Source organism: Pleurodeles waltl, chromosome 1_1, assembly GCF_031143425.1.
Source record: "Pleurodeles waltl isolate 20211129_DDA chromosome 1_1, aPleWal1.hap1.20221129, whole genome shotgun sequence".
Classification (NCBI taxonomy): Eukaryota; Metazoa; Chordata; class Amphibia; order Caudata; family Salamandridae; genus Pleurodeles; species Pleurodeles waltl.
Window position 1 is genome coordinate 623,120,257 of NC_090436.1, and position 18,910 is coordinate 623,139,166.

The following is an 18,910-nucleotide window of genomic DNA, read 5'->3' on the forward strand; positions in this document are numbered from 1 at the left end:
CTCTTCCTCCTTTGCTCAAATAGTGGGACCTTCGAATACCTTGGCCGGCAGAAAGTCCCCTTCTGCCAGGCTTTGCAAACACACCTTCACTAAACATACATTTCATATTAAATTGAGCCTTATTCAAGGCTGTGAAGGTTGAGACATATTGGCTCAGATTTTTAATCATGTTCTCTCCAAACAATAATCCTTTCAGATTTTCACTAGATTCCTTTACAGCTAAGTCACCCAGTTTTGTTTTTTTCTTGAATAGAATTGCTCTTCTCCTTTCTGTTTTTAATTTGCATTAGCGTTACCCAAGAGAACTATAGCCCTTTGACTCCATTCCCTCAATAACTCCAGATCCACTGGAGTTTAATTTATGTGGACTTCCTCATCCATATCTAATATGCATGCCAGTGGACCAACCACATCCAACAATTTACCCTGGCATTGTTTCAAAGAGATCTCAAGACCATTGCAAGGATCTCTGCCCATTTTAAATAAAAGTGTGATTAACTCAGAATCTAGATTAGGAGTTAGAAAGGCCTTCTTCTAAATTATTGGCTGCAAACTTTCCGCCCGCAAAACACTCCTTACTTCTTCGTCTAATGGATTCCTTGCTCATTTTTTAATAAACTATGCCACATGGTCCATCAGCCACCAAGCAGCACTCCTGGGATGTCTAATATTATAAGGGGAGAACATCTCCTCTTCTAGAGGATTAGTTAGAGAATCCTTAGATGTTGAAGGTAATTCCTCTGCACACCAGCATTCATCCCTGAATTCATTGTCATCATCCAAATCAAAGATGCATCCATCCAAATTATCATCATTGCCATTATTTTCAAAGGTTATTAAACTCTTTGCGCTACTTAGGACACCTTCCTCCTCTATGTCACTTAGGACATCTTTTCCTTCTTTCTTTGTGCCGCCTAGGACACCTTTACCTTTCTTGGCGCGAGGACCAACCATATTTTTGGTGTGTAGGAGGCTGGACTGGCTTGTAGTGAGTACCAAGGGGTACTTACACCTTGCACCAGGCCCAGGTATCCCTTATTAGTGTATAGGGTGTCTAGCAGCTTAGGCTGATAGATAATGGTAGCTTAGCAGAGCAGCTTAGGCTGAACTAGGAGACGAGTGAAGCTCCTACAGTACCACTAGTGTCATATGCACAATATCATAAGAAAACACAATACACAGATATACTAAAAATAAAGGTACTTTATTTTTATGACAATATGCCAAAAGTATCTCAGTGAGTACCCTCAGTATGAGGATAGCAAATATACACAAGATATATGTACACAATACCAAAAATATGCAGTATAGTATTAGAAAACAGTGCAAACAATGTATAGTTACAATAGGATGCAATGGGGGCACATAGGGATAGGGGCAACACAAACCATATACTCCAAAAGTGGAATGCGAACCACGAATGGACCCCAAACCTATGTGACCTTGTAGAGGGTCGCTGGGACTGTAAGGAAACAGTGAGGGTTAGAAAAATAGCCCACCCCAAGACCCTGAAAAGTGAGTGCAAAGTGCACTAAAGTTCCCCAAAGAGCACAGAAGTCGTGATAGGGGAATTCTGCAGGAAAGACCAAAACCAGCAATGCAACAACAATGGATTTCCAGACGAGGGTACCTGTGGAACAAGGGGACCAAGTCCAAAAGTCACGATCAAGTCGAGAGTGGGCAGGTGCCCAGGAAATGCCAGCTGTGGGTGCAAAGAAGCTGCTACTGGACAGTAGAAGCTGAGGATTCTGCAAGAACTACAAGGGCTAGAAACTTCCCCTTTGGAGGATAGCTGTCCCACGCCGTGGAGAGTCGTGCAGAAGTGTTTTCCTGCAGAAAGACCGTAAACAAGCCTTGCTAGCTGCAAAGCTCGCGGTTGGGGATTTTGGATGCTGCTGTGGCTCAGGAGGGACCAGGATGTCGCCAATTGCGTCAGGGGACAGAGGGGGCGCCCAGTAAGACAAGGAGCCCTCTCAGAAGCAGGCAGCACCTGCAGAAGTGCTGGAACAGGCACTACGAAGTGGAGTGAAACAGTGCTCACCCGAAGTTGCACAAAGGAGTCCCACGCCGCCGGAGGACAACTCAGGAGGTCGTGCAATGCAGATTAGAGTGCCGTGGACCCAGGCTTGGCTGTGCACAAAGGATTCCCTCGGAAAGTGCACAGGAGCCGGAGTAGCTGCAAAACACGCGGTTCCCAGCAATGCAGTCTGGCGTGGGAAGGCAAGGACTTACCTCCACCAAACTTGGACTGAAGAGTCACCGGACTGTGGGAGTCACTTGGACAGAGTTGCTGAGTTCAAGGGACCTCGCTCGTCATGCTGAGAGGAGACCCAGAGGACCGGTGATGCAGTTCTTTGGTGCCTGTGGTTGCAGGGGGAAGATTCCGTCGACCCACGGGAGATTTCTTCGGAGCTTCTAGTGCAGAGAGGAGGCAGGCTACCCCCACAGCATGCACCACTAGGAAAACAGTCGAGAAGGCGGCTGGATCAGCGTTACAGTGTCGCAGTAGTCGTTGTTGCTACTTTGTTGCAGTTTTGCAGGCTTCCAGCGCGGTCAGCAGTCGATTCCTTGGCAGAAGGTGAAGAGAGAGATGCAGAGGAACTCTGATGAGCTCTTGCATTCGTTATCTAAGGAAATCCCCAAAGCAGAGACCCTAAATAGCCAGAAAAGAGGGTTTGGCTACTTAGGAGGGAAGATAGGCTAGCAACACCTGAAGGAGCCTATCAGAAGGAGTCTCTGACGTCACCTGCTGGCCCTGGCCACTCAGAGCAGTTCAGTGTGCCAGCAGCACCTCTGTTTCCAAGATGGCAGAGGTCTGGAGCACACTGGAGGAGCTCTGGGCACCTCCCAGGGGAGGTGCAGGTCAGGGGAGTGGTCACTCCCCTTTCCTTTGTCCAGTTTCGCGTCAGAGCAGGGCTGAGGGGTCCCTGAACCGGTGTAGACTGGCTTATGCAGAAATGGGCACCATCTGGGCCCATGAAAGCATTTCCAGAGGCTGGGGGAGGCTACTCCTCCCCTGCCTTAACACCTTATTCCAAAGGGAGAGGGTGTAACACCCTCTCTCTGAGGAAGTCCTTTGTTCTGCCTTCCTGGGCCAAGACTGGCTGGACCCCAGGAGGGCAGAAACCAGTCTGAGGGGTTGGCAGCAGCTTCAGTGACACCCCTGAAAAGGCAGTTTGGCAGTACCCGGGTCTGTGCTAGAGACCCGTGGGATCATGGGATTGTGCCAACAATGCCAGGATGGCATAGAGGGGGCAATTCCATGATCTTAGACATGTTACATGGCCATATTCGGAGTTACCATTGTGAAGCTACACATAGGTAGTGACCTATATGTAGTGCACGCGTGTAATGGTGTCCCCGCACTCACAAAGTCCGGGGAATTGGCCCTGAACAATGTGGGGGCACCTTGGCTAGTGCCAGGGTGCCCACACACTAAGTAACTTAGCACCCAACCTTTACCAGGTAAAGGTTAGACATATAGATGACTTATAAGTTACTTAAGTGCAGTGTAAAATGGCTGTGAAATAACGTGGACGTTATTTCACTCAGGCTGCAGTGGCAGGCCTGTGTAAGAATTGTCAGAGCTCCCTATGGGTGGCAAAAGAAATGCTGCAGCCCATAGGGATCTCCTGGAACCCCAATACCCTGGGTACCTCAGTACCATATACTAGGGAATTATAAGGGTGTTCCAGTATGCCAATGTAAATTGGTAAAATTGGTCACTAGCCTGTTAGTGACAATTTGAAAGAAATGAGAGAGCATAACCACTGAGGTTCTGATTAGCAGAGCCTCAGTGAGATAGTTAGTCATAACACAGGTAACACATACAGGGCACACTTATGAGCACTGGGGCCCTGGCTGGCAGGGTCCCAGTGACACATACAACTAAAACAACATATATACAGTGAAATATGGGGGTAACATGCCAGGCAAGATGATACTTTCCTACATGGTGTCCTTAGACACATCATTCAAATGATTAGATTTTCTTTTTTTCTTACCTCCCGTCTTTCTATTTTCTGCGTCTCCATCAGAAAGACACCAAAACTCATTATCTGAATCAGATGTTTCATTTTTCTCAAACATCTCTTTCAGCAAATCCTGTAAACAATTTTTAATTTCAAATGTATTCATTTTTTTATTATTACATCATTAATCTTTCCTTCAGGAATATTAATTATAGTTTCCTCTGTATCAGACATTTTTTAAAGAAGAATACGAAATTACTCTTTTTAAAATAAATATGGAACTATGGAACCAAAAGCCGAGTAATCTCCTCAACGTTTAAACGCATAGTATCATAAATGTCCGTCTAACAAACGTGTCATAAAACACTCCAGTGTAGACCATTAAAATGAATAACTCAGTGCCCAAACAAACATGGGTTCTTAAATCACGCGATAACTTGTTTTAGATTAAACTCCTGAGTTTTCCTCTAAAACGTGTGCGTAAACACGCCATCATCTGAAGCAGACAAATTTCCGTATTCACTGCACGCCCTTCTCAGAGCGATTTGGCACATGCCAACTAACACATCGCGTGTGTGGTAAGTCAATGGATCATGAGCAATTTGAAAGAACCTCAACTGTGCAAGCTTGCCTAGCCGATAATAAAACGAGTAGGCAGAAAGGTGCAAAAAATACTTTAAACATCTTAAAACTACAGAAACCAATACAACTTGTAATTCTGCTCTGAAAATATAATACAATGTAACCAAATTGAAAATGTTTCAGGGAGGATTAATCTGTAACACCAAATCACTGAACATCAAAATAGCCTTGAAATACAATGTATCATTAAAAAACATAGTTTATTGTCTCATGAGTCATCGCTTCATGTAAGTCACTTTGATTAATACAAATAAACAGTTATTATACCAAAGACTACTAAACATGGCATCAAAGGAAAAGACAAAATAATGGCATCTGTATAGAGCATTACATAGTGCAGCCTTCAAATTTCCTTATAGAAGCGAAATCAGTCCAATATTATAATGCAATGTTGACATCAGCAATACTATTAGCACTTGAAGACCATTAATAGAAAGACATATTTACTCCATTTTGATTCCTCTGGGAACACATAATAAAAAGTCATTCTTCTACATAAATTAAGTTGTCCTATTCCATGTTATTGATAACTAAATCCCAATATAATTCCCCCAACCAGGATCGCCCGATAATGCCCTTCAAGGGTTTATTTAAATATTTTCTTTGTTTTGTGGTATCCCAATCTGGCCAGGGGCACAACCAAAATGTTACGATAATTCTGGGGGGGGGGGGGCTGCAAAGGCGCAGAAATCCACCAAGATTTTAAAAAAAACTGTAAGTCTCCAAGGTCATTAAATGCAGAACCCCAGACAGCATAACATTGTTCTTAAAGCTGGAGTTGTATGCTCTCCAGATAGTGTGCAGGGACCCCTTGTGGTGGATTATAGGGTCGCATATTGTGGCCTGCAAAATGTTTTTAAAAATCAACAAAGACGTGTTGATTTATTTGTTTTTTATAGTAAGGCTTTACCAAAATATTTTATGACTATCACTTTTAGTAAACATTTTATTGTGGGAATTCATAAACTATACATTTAAATATAGTTATTAGTGACTTTTTGACAAAGAAAATACATCTGCTTTATATACGTTGATGTGCTGCCTCTGTGATAAAGCCAATAGGCCTGCTTTTTAATATTTTGTTGTTGTAACTCTTTGAGAAATTCAGTATGTCTGCTTTACTTTAAAAAACACCCTTTTTTTTTTTTAGCTTTTCCTTGCTTTAAATGACACCTTTTAATTGTTACATCACATAGTCACCCATGTGTGCCTGCGGGGATGGGGTATTGTTGGGGCAGGACGTGGCCACAGGCCAGCCCTGTGCCCAAACCCATGCTGCTCACAGTGTATGGATATCTTACTGTACATTAAAAAAATACACAGAAATTGACTGAAAAAACAAAGGTTAGAGAAATCACTGATAAGACCAAAGGTTAAAGGGCCATTTTAGTCAGATAACAAAGTCAGTTAAAACATACCTTGTGAAATTAACAAAATCATTGAAATTCACTAGTTATAGTTATCCCAAGTAACTTTAACTCCAGCCCTAAAGTTACTATAACTCACGCCTTCGGCCATGATCCATTGATATGCAGATTTCTTAACTTCAGAATATCCAAAAGTTCCAGACTGGAGCTGGAGATTTTTGTGAGAGTATTATCTTGTGCTGATAACTGCTCGAGTGCGGCTCCGCAGTGGCTGCATACTGCCCCAGAAGTGACGAAGTCAAGTCACACATAAGCGTCGTGTCATTCCTGCATGTGGATGTCAATTTCATCAACTTTTTCGTTCCCTGCACTCAGACACAGAGTGTTGAAAAATATGTTGGGACAGTGTGCCAACATTTTTTTTAAACAGCTCTTAGCTTATGTCAATAAGTATATATCACAGATATGCATATCGTATCTGTCATTTTGGTACCATTTGTCACAGCATAAGCAATGAGCATTTTAAACTTATGAAATGTTGCATGTCAGCCTAAAACCACAGCACATACAAATTATATGTAACCCTGTAGGTAAACTGTGTCCATCTATGCCTCTCGACTCCAATAAATGACCTCTAAACTTATCAGCTTTGAACACTGAGCATGCTCTTCTCCCATACCCCTCACCAACCCCTTACCTTCTTTCATGTCTCCTAATTTTCCAAATGAACTATTCTCGCATACTGATAGCACTTTTGCAAGCTAGTGTTGATTCATTACACAATGTTGAATCATTACATCTGGAGGTATGATATTCATGGTGGCCTCTCATCCATTTGTATCGACTCTAGAACAGTGCGACTGCCTGAGGACAATCCATTCCCTGCCATTTCTTATATCCACTGTTTCTGCCACTGTCCATTACTCCACTTGTGTACCCATCCCAAGACATCGGCTGCAGTAGGCGCATTCCAGTTCATAGCTATATTTCATTTCCTTATGATACATGCAAGATCAATGACTATCCGTACATTTTTGGCCCACCTGAGCCTGCTTAACATACCAAATAAACAAACCAAGAAACTATACTCAATGTATTTACCTGCCAGTTCAGTTATAAGAAACGCCAATTTCAAATAGCATTGTTGAATGCAGGGACATTTCCAAGCCATATTGAAAAAATCTGCTGAACCCTCCCCACATTTGGGGGAAAGGCTGCTGGTGTACCCGGAGACATTTTTACTAGTTTTAATGGGAAAAGTAATGTAGATAAATTTAGTGCATTCTGTTCTAAGGCTAACTATAGCACAGCTGTGAGGATATAAAGTGTGGGGGCAGTGCATTATGGAGGGTAACCATAGCTCACTGTACACCATGTGTCAATAAGGTTTCCAATACTTAAGAGTTGAAGTGGGTTCATGTGCTTCCTTCACACAGGTCAGTTGAATCGCCGTCAGTTCAATCGCCGTCACACAGAGTTATAGGTTACAAATTGTCCAGCAGTTAGTCCGTAGTACTCTTGCAGGACGTCAAACCTACACAGTTTCTCCTTGCAAAGAAATCCTCTTGCTTGCTTAACCTCGGAGTGTTCTGACCATGTCAGGTACTTTTTGTGCACACACGTGGTATGTCAGATGCATTCATTGTAGGAACACCTTGCTTCTTCAGGTACTTTTTCCAGCATGGTTTGACAGCATATAATGACCTTGGGTGTGATTTATTTAACTGTATCTCCCTCAACACAACTTCCATTGGGGTCTGCCTGCAATGCTGTCCACCTCGTCAGCAATATGAATCATCGCACCACCATGTAATAAATACAACACCAAACTGAGAGCCTCCCCAAACCATCCAATGGTCCCATGGCCTTTTCTAATGATAGTATTTCCCTGTGGTTACACCATACAAGGTCCGACAATAAAGTCAGCCGTTTTTTAAAATGTGTTCAGTAGTACTACAGGACTTATTATGTAGGGGGTCGGCGACTGTTGCTTTGTATGTGGTATAAAATTCAGGGAGTAACTAGTCTGTCCTTGGAGTTCACCTTTTTGTCAGTTGATCAATTGCATTCCTGACCTCCTGCACACTAAATGCAAAGTTCAGGGCAAGTGTTTGTTCAGGGCACAACTTCGGAATGGAAGTAAGGAATTCTTCTATATGTTGAATTGAGATTAATACTGGAGTGTCATATAATTCTCGAAAATGAGTTTTAAGCACTAGGCCATGTGCCAGTTGCATGCTTACAACAAGTCCCCACTGTGCACGTATGGCTGGGGACCTCTGTTTTGATCCGCCAGCCTAACATCTGCCCTGCCCTATACCCTTCTACATGCTATCTGGCTACATAGTCCATATAATCTAAAGAGCAGAGACTGTCCATCAATATTTATGGACTTTAAGAGTGTTACCCTTCTAGCGGTATTCAACTCCATTTCCTTTTCCAAAGTATGAATCTGCTGCTCAGCTAAGTACTGAGGTGAATGTCCTTTTTATCCCATATGTCGATGTAATACAGATTTCCTTAATGACAGCTTTGAATGTGTCCCACTCACTGAGTGATAAGCAACCCTCTTTTTCTTGAAAGTAATGATTTACACTCTTAGCAAATGCAGATCTAAAAGTGGGGTCTAGCAGGGCTGAAGCCTTCAGGTGGGGACCACAGGCACCGTCCCGACCAGTACTCTGTAGGTAGCAATAGAGTATGATTGGAGTCTGCGCCACACATATATTCTGCTCCACTCACTTTAAGTACTAGTCGTATGGCCCCCCCATGTAAATGTCCAGTCCTGTGTGAGTCCTTTGCACAACTGAGTAATATAAAAATACTCAGGTGTTCGGGATGTATTTCTCTCCAGAGAACGAGCCAACCCATTGCCTCAACCACTGTCGAAATCTGTGAGATAGTGTTATACAGGACATGGCCTGCAATTGTTGGAGTAATCAATCTTTGTCACAGTTGGAAACCACATTGTAACCCTCTCCCCAAAGTTTCAGAACATCTAGTGCTCTCATGAGATGGGGTGCTAATACATCCAACAATTGAGTTTGCCATGTTTTGGGGCATATACACATGCAATAGTCAAAGTGTTGCGGTCTAAGGAGCCCTCAGGGGCTGCATGTCTTTCTTCATCACCTGTAGCTGTGAAATTTATCATGTACAGCACTTCTGGGGATATCCACCATAATGTTCCCTGAGAGAAGGCCAAATATGTAGTGCAACATCACAAAACAAAATAAAATGATGAACGGAGTGTTGAAACTTTTCAAACACTCACCCCCAGTCACAGACCTGGGTTTAATCCATCGTTATTTTGCTTGCCATGTCACCCAGCTTGGACCCAGCCATATGCAAATCAGTCTTGACCCTGTTCCCATGGGAAGAGTCCCAGGTCTGTGACTGGGCGTGAGTGTTTGCATCGTTCAACACTCCGTCCATCATACTTTTGTGTTGCTAAAGTTGCCCTAAGTGGGAAGGGTATGCCCAGATGTGGGTCCCTTGCTCACTGTGCCACTGGATTCAAGCTAGCCTGGCTGATAAAGGGTGATACCCTGAAACCGGTCCCAGGATGCATGTTTCCGGTCCAGGGAGGACCTAGCTTGGCAGTTCGGGCTGGACAGTTCCCATGAACTTCCTGTAGGATGCACGTTAAAGTTTCACATCCAATGCCACAGTGTTGATTTTATGTTCCAGAGTGGTTCTAGAGTCTTATAGCCTCCACTGTGTTAGGAGGGGAGGTCGCCGCCAACCCAGTTATCAATTTGCTTGCATCACCATCACCCGATGTTTGTCACCTGATGCTCGTTCGCTAGTCAACTTTTGTGAATTTATTTTTACTCATTTACACAGCCTGCACTGGCCTCAGACTGAACCTATACCACGTCCGTCAAGGGCCTTTGTGATTATTCCATGGTCAAATATGGAACTTTGTAGCCTCACCTCCTGCTAGTGACATATGCATGATGTACAAGCACCTGAATCTCAGTGCAGGAAACAACCAGACTTCACCTTAGGGTTTTGCATGTCTATATCAAGGGAGGTAATGCAGTGTGGGGTTTATACTGTAGAAGGGGGGCATCTTCTGCTGTCCACACTGTTCTCACAATAGAAGCCCATTATTCCCATAGCACACAGATTGTAGGAGAACCAATCAAAAAGGAGTATCTGCAATACATTGGAGGTCACCAAGGCCGTTCTGGCTGGCAAATAGCTCGTTTGGTATTTAATCACCTTCCATATGCAGGTCCCATGTGTATGCTCAGTATCATTCTCGTCCCCCTTGTCATTGAGTGGATGGGGGAACCAGAACAGCTCTTTTCTGTTCATGCTAGGGTTTGGGGTGGCAATGGAAACCATCAGACCATTGTAGAGATCATCACGGTAATCTGCTGATCAGGCACACCTCCCTCTTCCATGATGCTGCACGTCTCACTGCACCCATTGACACAGCTTCCGGCAAGCAGCATGCAGCATGCTTGGATCCAGAAATCTATATCCTTCACTGTTCACTTCGTGCCTTTCTCGGGCGAGGCAGCAGATAGTTCTGCTTTCACGTCTCAAACATCACTCTAGTTCTTAATGCAAAGCAGGAGCAGTGCTGGTCTCCGTCCAGGGCCTCCATACCTTGCCTCCTTGCATGTCGAGTCAACGTGTCCCTGCCTATCAGAACTCTGGCGTCATATCTTATTTCAAGGGGATTAGCAACTCACTCCTTGACGGCCCATTCCAGTGGGATAAACAGGATGTCTATGTACCTTAGGCAGAGCTCCTAATTCAGGTGCCCACTTCCTTTCTCAATGAGGCCACACACCCCTGTGCCACATTCTAACTTGGAACATTTTTTTAATGTAAAAGACGCCAGTTCACATAACAGGGAGGCAGAAGGACAGTGATCAATCTATGGTTAGATAGAGTATCCGGCAGAAAGAGGTAACTTGATCTTCTGATGGATACTTCTAACTAGAGATTCCTCACCTTTAGATACCACAGCAGTACCTCACAAGTTGGTGGGTCTGTTGAGTGGACTCAGACCACAAAGTACTGCAGAACTGAGCAGGCAACGTTTCCCTCCTGCCACACCGGACCGTCAAGAAAAAAGTGCTTAATAAATATATGCCCATATTACAGCTTGGCAGATGTCTGAAATAGGCATTTCTCGTGCTAATGTGGTCATGGCAGCCTTTGCCCTGATGGAGTGGGCTTGCAGTCCTTCAGGGGAATGTTTCTTGGCTGTAGTATAGCAGATGTTGATACAGAGGACTGTTCACATTGACAATGTCCTCTTTGCAAGGCTTTCCCTTTGGCTCAAAGAAACCCACATAAATTTAATTATCCATGCAATTTTCCATTGTGGTTTCGATGTTAAAGTTCAGAGTCTTCTTAGGGTCAAGTTGACAGAGACTCTTCTTTTGAGAGGCGAGACAGAGCAAAAATGCTGGCAGTGTAATTAAATGGACATCACAATGTTGGGTAGAAAGGCAATTCTGGTCCACAGTATCAATTTGTCCGGAATGATAGTGGCAAAGGGCAGTTGCACAAAAAAAGCACTGTGTTTATGAGGAATGTTAAGACCAAATTCAGGTACCATTGTGTCATCACAAGTGGCTTGCTGGGGAAACATGAGTTATACCTTTTATGAAACTCATGACAAGCAGAGACTTAAACAACCATGGTAGATCAGGCAAACACAGTAAGGTCGAAAGGGATGAAAATATTCTTTCAACCTGTGAACTTTAAGAAGAACATCTAGAAAATCCCAGTACCCATTGTAAATAAACTTCTGGGACAGGTGACTGGCCACATGAATGACAGTGACCACCATGGTCAGTAACTCAATTGCCACTGCTCATGCTCCATGCATGGAGGACTATGTTGTGACCCTGCTCTGCTGAGATAGGAGGCCTTCCCGAAGAGGTAGCCTGATAAGGGCAAATGCTCAGGGAACATACCATTCCGGGCCATTCTAGGAAGATTAGGAAAACTTGCTCCCAGTCATTCCAGATCTTCCTCAGAACTCAAGACACAAGAGGTAGTGGTGGAAACGCATACAACAGCCAGATGGGATGAATCTGAGTCAAGGCTTTGGAGGAAACACCAACAGGCAAAATTAATGAAACTACATGTTCCTAAGACTGGCAAATAGAATAGCTCTAGCAAGGGGGAAACACACTGGTCAAAGATGCCTCTCACTACATTGGAGTGGAGATATTACTTGTGATCCATCAGTTGATGTCTTCTCACCTTGTCAGCTCTTGTATTCAGAGATCCTGCCAGGTGATTGTCTACCTGAGAGATATTCTGCTGGCCCAGCCACTTCCATTGGTGTGGAACCTCTTGGCACAGGACCCAGAATCCCACTCTGTCCCATTTGTTGCAGTACCCTCGGTGGTCATGTTGTCCGTGAGGACCTGCACCATGGATTGTAGGAAAGCTTTGATGGCCAGATGGACTACTCGAAGCTCACTCTCTGTCAGAGACCAGAGATCTATGATCTCAATCTGATCTGATTATAACCTGAATGTGCCAGACTTGCTGTGGTGGCAAAAAGTGCCTTGAATGGCACCATTTTCTGAATCGCCCCAGTGAAGGGAATCCTCTGCTTGTGGCACAGGTGAAATTCGGCTTGTTAATGGAAAGCTCAACGATGTCAGGAGTTTGGCTGCCTGGAGATGGCCTAAGACTGACTGCAGAAAGCCTGCTTTTAGCAGCCAGTCATCGAGGTACAGGAATACACAAATCCCTGAATTCAGAAAACAGCCAGAGACCACCATTATCACTTTCATGAACACTCAGTGGTCCAAGGCAGAGTCAAGAGGGAGAACAGTAAATTGAAAGTGCTCCTGGCCCACCCTGAACCAAAGATAACGCAGGTGGGACTTCAGGATGGCTAAATGAAAAGATGCATCTTGCAAGTACAGGGACACCATCCAGTCTTCTGCATATATAGCTGAAAGGACCTGAGCCAAGGTGAGGATTTTGAAGCTGTGTAGTGGAGAGCGGCGCAAGTAAGATTTTCACAGTGGATTAAATGAGCAGATAGGATACCATAACGCACCATTTACGCGGTCCACTAGACAAATTTGAGCATCCAAGTACATGCTTTAACCTAAAATATACAATAAAAAACAACACTGACCAAAATGCACATAGCAAAGTGTACAGCAATAAACATGGTACTTAAAACAGGCGCCACTTCTGCTGCATGCATTTGGAAATGACAACACACACTTGGAACCCAACAACGCAATCACCGGAATAGACCTAAAATAAAAGCAGGCCTGTTGTATTATAATAAGTGATGTCATATGATCTGTGACTCTGATGACATCACAGACAGTACCAATGAAGAAAATAAAAACTAAAATAAGAGCAAACTTATTAAGTTCAATACGATTTACATAACAAAACTAAACATGCTTATTTCAATGACCAAGCATATGCTAATTAGGTTGCTGCCCTGATATGTACGGGATGCATCAATCAGAGATCCAGGAGCAACCAACATGTGCCATTCAGCCTACGCCAAATAACAGCTTCAAATGCCAAACACATTCCAAATGCTCAATCACAAATAAAATTGGAAGGGCCCCTCAGGCATACATTAGTAAAAATATAATAGGTATCCGTGTGCACCTCTTTCATAGTCCCACATAGAGCACAGCAAAAAACAGTAGCCCTGCAAACTTTCCTCATCACACAGACAGCAGCAACAATGGTAAGCATACCTAAACTCAGCTAGTCTCTTGAATAGGGCTCTCTTGGCTTCCACCTGCAGTATACAACATTTCACTTCACAAGTCCCTGCTATCAACCTAGACTAGAAATGATAGCAGCAAAGTGCTTCAAACTTTATTTTAGGTCACTCTCAGATTACAAAAAAAGCATACAATATTTTCCCCTATGTAGCCATTGCAAATCCGAGTAACTGGAAGATAGAAGCTTTGTCTTGCTTTGACCTCACAGTTGCCTAATAAGCGAAATTGAATGATTATCATGCTTGCAGGGTCTTTTGAAATGTACTTGAGTAGGACTGAAATGTAAGCATATCAATACACCAGCATAGGCAACGTTTTTTGCATAAGTCCGCAAAAAAGAATTTAAGGCAACCAACTTTAAAGCATGGATTCCAATAGACCTTAACTTGAAACAACATTTTGAAAGAAATACACTCATTAAGAAGCAACCTATCTTCAAGGATAGCTCAATTGTCTACCCGCTTTGAAAATCAGGCTCAACACTTCTCAAGTCATCACTTGCCTCTTTGAACATTACACTATACTTTGTGAATAGTTTTGTGAATTCAGGTCTGACACCTGGTCAAAGCAGTTTGACTTCTACTGACAATATCCAACTCAATCCTTGCATAAATTATATCTGTGGGATGGTGAAAATAAATGAGGATTGCAATCCATGTCTCTCTGGTGCTGTAGCACATCTACTTTCAATATGTTTGGAAAGTAGCAGAAGAGAACCAGCCAGACCAGCAAGGAAATTTGAAGTCATATGTTATGGTTTACTATTTATATAGTGCACATTCTGACTTCGACATGGCCTCAGAGTGCCAAATGGCTTTGGTTCTTGGTCGACATAGTTTCAAAGCTTCTGTTACAAATCGTAGTCCGACACTCTTTGTGAGCTGTGGTAAGTAGCATGTCGTCTGAAGAAGTTTGATGTTTTGTTGTAGATAATTAAGTGTGTTATCATTTGTAGGATATGGTTGGAGGATTAGTCAGAATACGTAGACAATAACTTGGTCATTTGACGTTCATATTACCGGATCGGTGTGTATGTATATGAATTAGTTGGAAGCATTAGGTGGGGTTCCAGAAACCTGATACTTAACTGACAGCTTCATGGGACTTTGTTGGGTGGATGATGTGAGTTCTTTGTAGACGTATACTGCTGTTTGATGGTGTGCGTTGATAATATGGGGAAATTATCTTTTGGGCATACTGAAATGCATTTAAGTGTTACATCTATGCAGTGTCAAATGTTAATAAGCTGTTTTGTCTATTATGTTATTTTGATTGTTCTTGTGGATTTTTGTTTAGTGGATAGTGTTGTTGGGATCAGGTCACCATCCAGGTACGTGTTGATTGCTCGTAAGTGTTCTGCCTAAGGTGTTCTGTAGAAGATCGTGTTACCGCCAGGTACTTTTAAAACTGTTACAGCATGTCTGGGCTGTGCTGGGTACATGTGCTATGTTCTATTCTAAGAGTACTGTTGGGTTAGGCTGTGTAGCGTGACAAGGAAAGATAACCTAGACAGCATTACCTCCGTCAGTTAGCCTATTAAAAATGGAATCTGTGATGTTCAGATTACTCAATGACCTCAGCTGCATGTACATTCATCCCATATGAAGCCTTACTAACATCAATCTCCAGGTGGTCAGAGTGGGGTCTGCAAAAAAAAATAAAAAAAGAGAGACATAACCGGGGTGTCCTTGCTGTGTTAGGTGGGCCCTTCAAATCAGTTATCAAAAACCATGTTGGTAATTAGAAATAGCAAAATATCCTTGCTTCAAGTATTATCCTAGCCTTGTGGCATCTAGAGTCTACCAATAGGCACTGCTGCCAGGCCAGGGTAGCATGGGATGAATTAAGGCTCACATGAACAACAACAGCATACACATCATGTACTGGTAAACCTACGGTGGGAAAGATTGATGGAGAAAATATCAGAAATAAAATATATGTTTGACATGAGGTTTATACAAAATTAAAGGAGGTGAGAGAGCACACACCCTGTGTCAAAAAGACTGTGAAATAACTTTAGGGCGCTGCTTACATCTTTCTAAAATAGCTTAACCTGGTTAAGCCTAAGTAAAAATATGGATGTAACATTAGAAAAAAACATTAAAACGTTTAAGAAAATTGCACCACTTATGTTCGTGTGGACATTTTAAAGAAACCAGGCACTTTAAAAGCAACTCACATTAGTTATAGTGGCAGTGAATTTTATGGCCAGGCATTCATGTATAAATCGTAGTGGGTAAAATCAGAAAGTCACGTTGATATAATTTTGATAAACCAATTAAGTACCAGTATTGGTGTGCTCCTCTGCATATTTAGAGCACAGATATACACTAATGCTTGCTTAAAGTCAAATCATGTAATTGTTTTCCGTACATAAAAGCTGCCTTCCAAAGCATCAATGTACATCATTCATTTCAATGAGTTAATTGAAAGGACCATTTTTCCGTGTTTCGTGATTGCCATAATATTGCTTCATCAGGGCAATCAGATATTGAAATGACAGTTGGTACAAAAGATGCACGGTGTGTATATACTGAGCAACTGGGTATTCTCAAGTGAGAATCTAGTGATTTTTTTGTCTGTTCTAATTATTACCCAGTGTGAGATGTATCTTCAGAGTAACCTGAAGTCGGGAATGTTTCAGTACCGGCATAATAGCAATTTAGTAGTGAGTAAAGTTTCATCATAAAATAAGAAAGTGCACACTAGTGCCCTTAACGGATAATTCAAAGGCGCCTTTTACAGCCTGAGCATGAAGGTCAATTCACCAAAATGTCGGGGTAGCGAAGGTGACATCACACGCCATTTAACATTTACTTTCACATGCTCACACATACACACTCACACACACACACTCGCTCTCACTTAAACACATTCTCGCCCGCAAGCATGCACACAACATACATTTAAAATCATTTTACACTTACCTCAGCTGCCAGGGAGGGTCATATTCCAGCTAATTGCAATTCATTTTTTATTACATTAATAGTGAATAATAAAATGTTATTTACTAATAGTGTAATTTAAAAAATAACAGAAAACAAGGAAAACGGAGCTGTCATTGTGTTCCTGGGACTGATTTCGACCCTTCTGAGACCAGGAGGTCGTGCCAGAAGGTGGTGCCAGAGGACGTAAGGAGCAAGCCAGGGGTAGCAGCTGCGACTCCTAAATGGCATGCATGAGCCAGATCACACAAGCAGCCAGTAACATCCTTGAGCGCTTATTGCAAAGCGCTGACGGCTTCAGCACAATAATACACAGCGTCAGCCTCCCCTTGCACTAGTCAAAGACGAATACTTGTGTTTGGACTCACTGTATACTTTCAACGAAAGGACAGGGGCAGACAAAAGCATTCAGCTGGCCGGCAGCTACAGCACGGTTCAGATTTGTGGGGCCTCGGTAAGAATCTAAATGTAGGACTCCATTCTGATTTTGATCCCAGGAACTGAAGAAGGAAATGGTGACAAATGGCATACCTCACTAAACACTGGGCAGGTAAAAATGGTTTAACTAAGTAAGCTTTTGGAGACAACTTTAATACTGAGGAACCCTGAGAAAATGAATAATAGCTTATATATTGGTGAAATTTGTGGAAAAGGACTAGGACTTGAAAGCAGGTTTACTGTTTATGTGGAGTTTGGGTGTTTTCTTCAGTAGTTTTATGGTAAAAAAAAAAAGATGGTACATATGAAAGTGCTTGAACCAATAGTGAAAAAACATAACTTTATAAAAGGTTTCTGTCTCTCAACACTGGCTTTAGGGGAAAAATGTGGAAAAGCGTACATTTAGAAACACATAGAGCCGATACAAGTGAAAACGACACAGCATAAAAAGAACTTTATTACATGAATGCAGATTTTCTCAAATCATTTTTGTGAAATTTAGGATCTAAGGCTACTATTGAAAGTACATAGAGGTTATGACAGTGGTGACAATGTACAGGGTTACAGTTCAATTGTATAAGGTGGCTCTAGTCTCTTCAAAGAGCTCAACTTGGAATTTAGTGGCATAAATTACTTCAGCCGGTCATTTCAACGTAATCAAACCTTAGGTAATAATTCTCAGACCAGTGCTATCTATTCCATTTCAACGTGCATTTCTTTTACTCTTGCACCTCTCAATGACATCCCAAGAGCTATATTTGTGGTTTTTATTTAAATTCTGGAAATCTTAATCATAACCCATATATTTTTACATGTCACTTGTATTACATATATTATGAAGTTTCATAACCCTGTAAAAATGTTATGGCACCTCACCTCGATCCTAAATGGCATGAAATGATTGCAGTGTTTAAGTAAGGAGCCTTGTTTGCCTCTCTTGGAGAGCAGCCCTAGGTTTCGTGGACACAACCTTTTAACACTACCTCGGTTCTCTACAAGAGTCTTCCTATACAGTACGCTTCAAGAGGGACAAGTGCAATCCTTATCATGCATATCAGCAAGAGGCAGTGATGGTGAGGACATTAGAGAAGTTCCGTTTTGAAGATATTAAATGTATCTCTTTGATCTACTGAATGTTTTGTAATGGAGCAGGTGGAAAATTACCAATTTCAAGTTGTCTCTTTGGAACATATCAGTGTTCCATTCCTAAAATAGGTAGGTTGTGGACCGAGTATTTTTGCTGGTTGAAAGTGCATCTAGTAAGGCCCGCTTCCAGCTGGTTCCATACAACTATTTACACAGGAGGTAGTTAACCCGACTAAAGTTGAGCACGATTTATCATGGCCGTACATCACGTTATCCAAGATGTCAGGAGGTAGAGGCAAACTATCTGCATGTGACCTGGCACTGCCCGATCATTGAAACCTGTTAGTGAGATTTGGTGCTGACACTTCAGACGTACACGGAGGACATCCTAGCAAAATGATAAAACATGCATATTCAGTCTCACCTCAAAAAACAATAATGGAAGGATCAATCTGAAGACTACATTTGCGATCGTAGGCATGGCTCTGGATAAAAGGCACATTCCAGTCCACTGGCTAGGCCCGCACCTACCCAAATGGCTGTACTGCCCCAGTTTTCCAGCACCTATTTAGAGCCAAAATTATAACTCCAAGAATGTACTAATTAATTAAATAAAAACGGGTGAATATAAGAAAAAATGGAAAACATAATACTGTGTGTAGCATACAGGTGATTATAGAAACTGGATGTTCTCCAAGTCGTCTGAGACT

At 42.5% G+C, this 18,910-nt stretch overlaps 1 protein-coding gene across 1 annotated transcript in view; it reads right to left on the minus strand.

Annotated features, from left to right (window-relative positions):
• The window catches only part of MCC (MCC regulator of WNT signaling pathway), a 1,218,505-nt gene that overhangs the window by 1,150,153 nt on the left and 49,442 nt on the right, over window positions 1-18,910 (minus strand). The window lies entirely within an intron of this gene.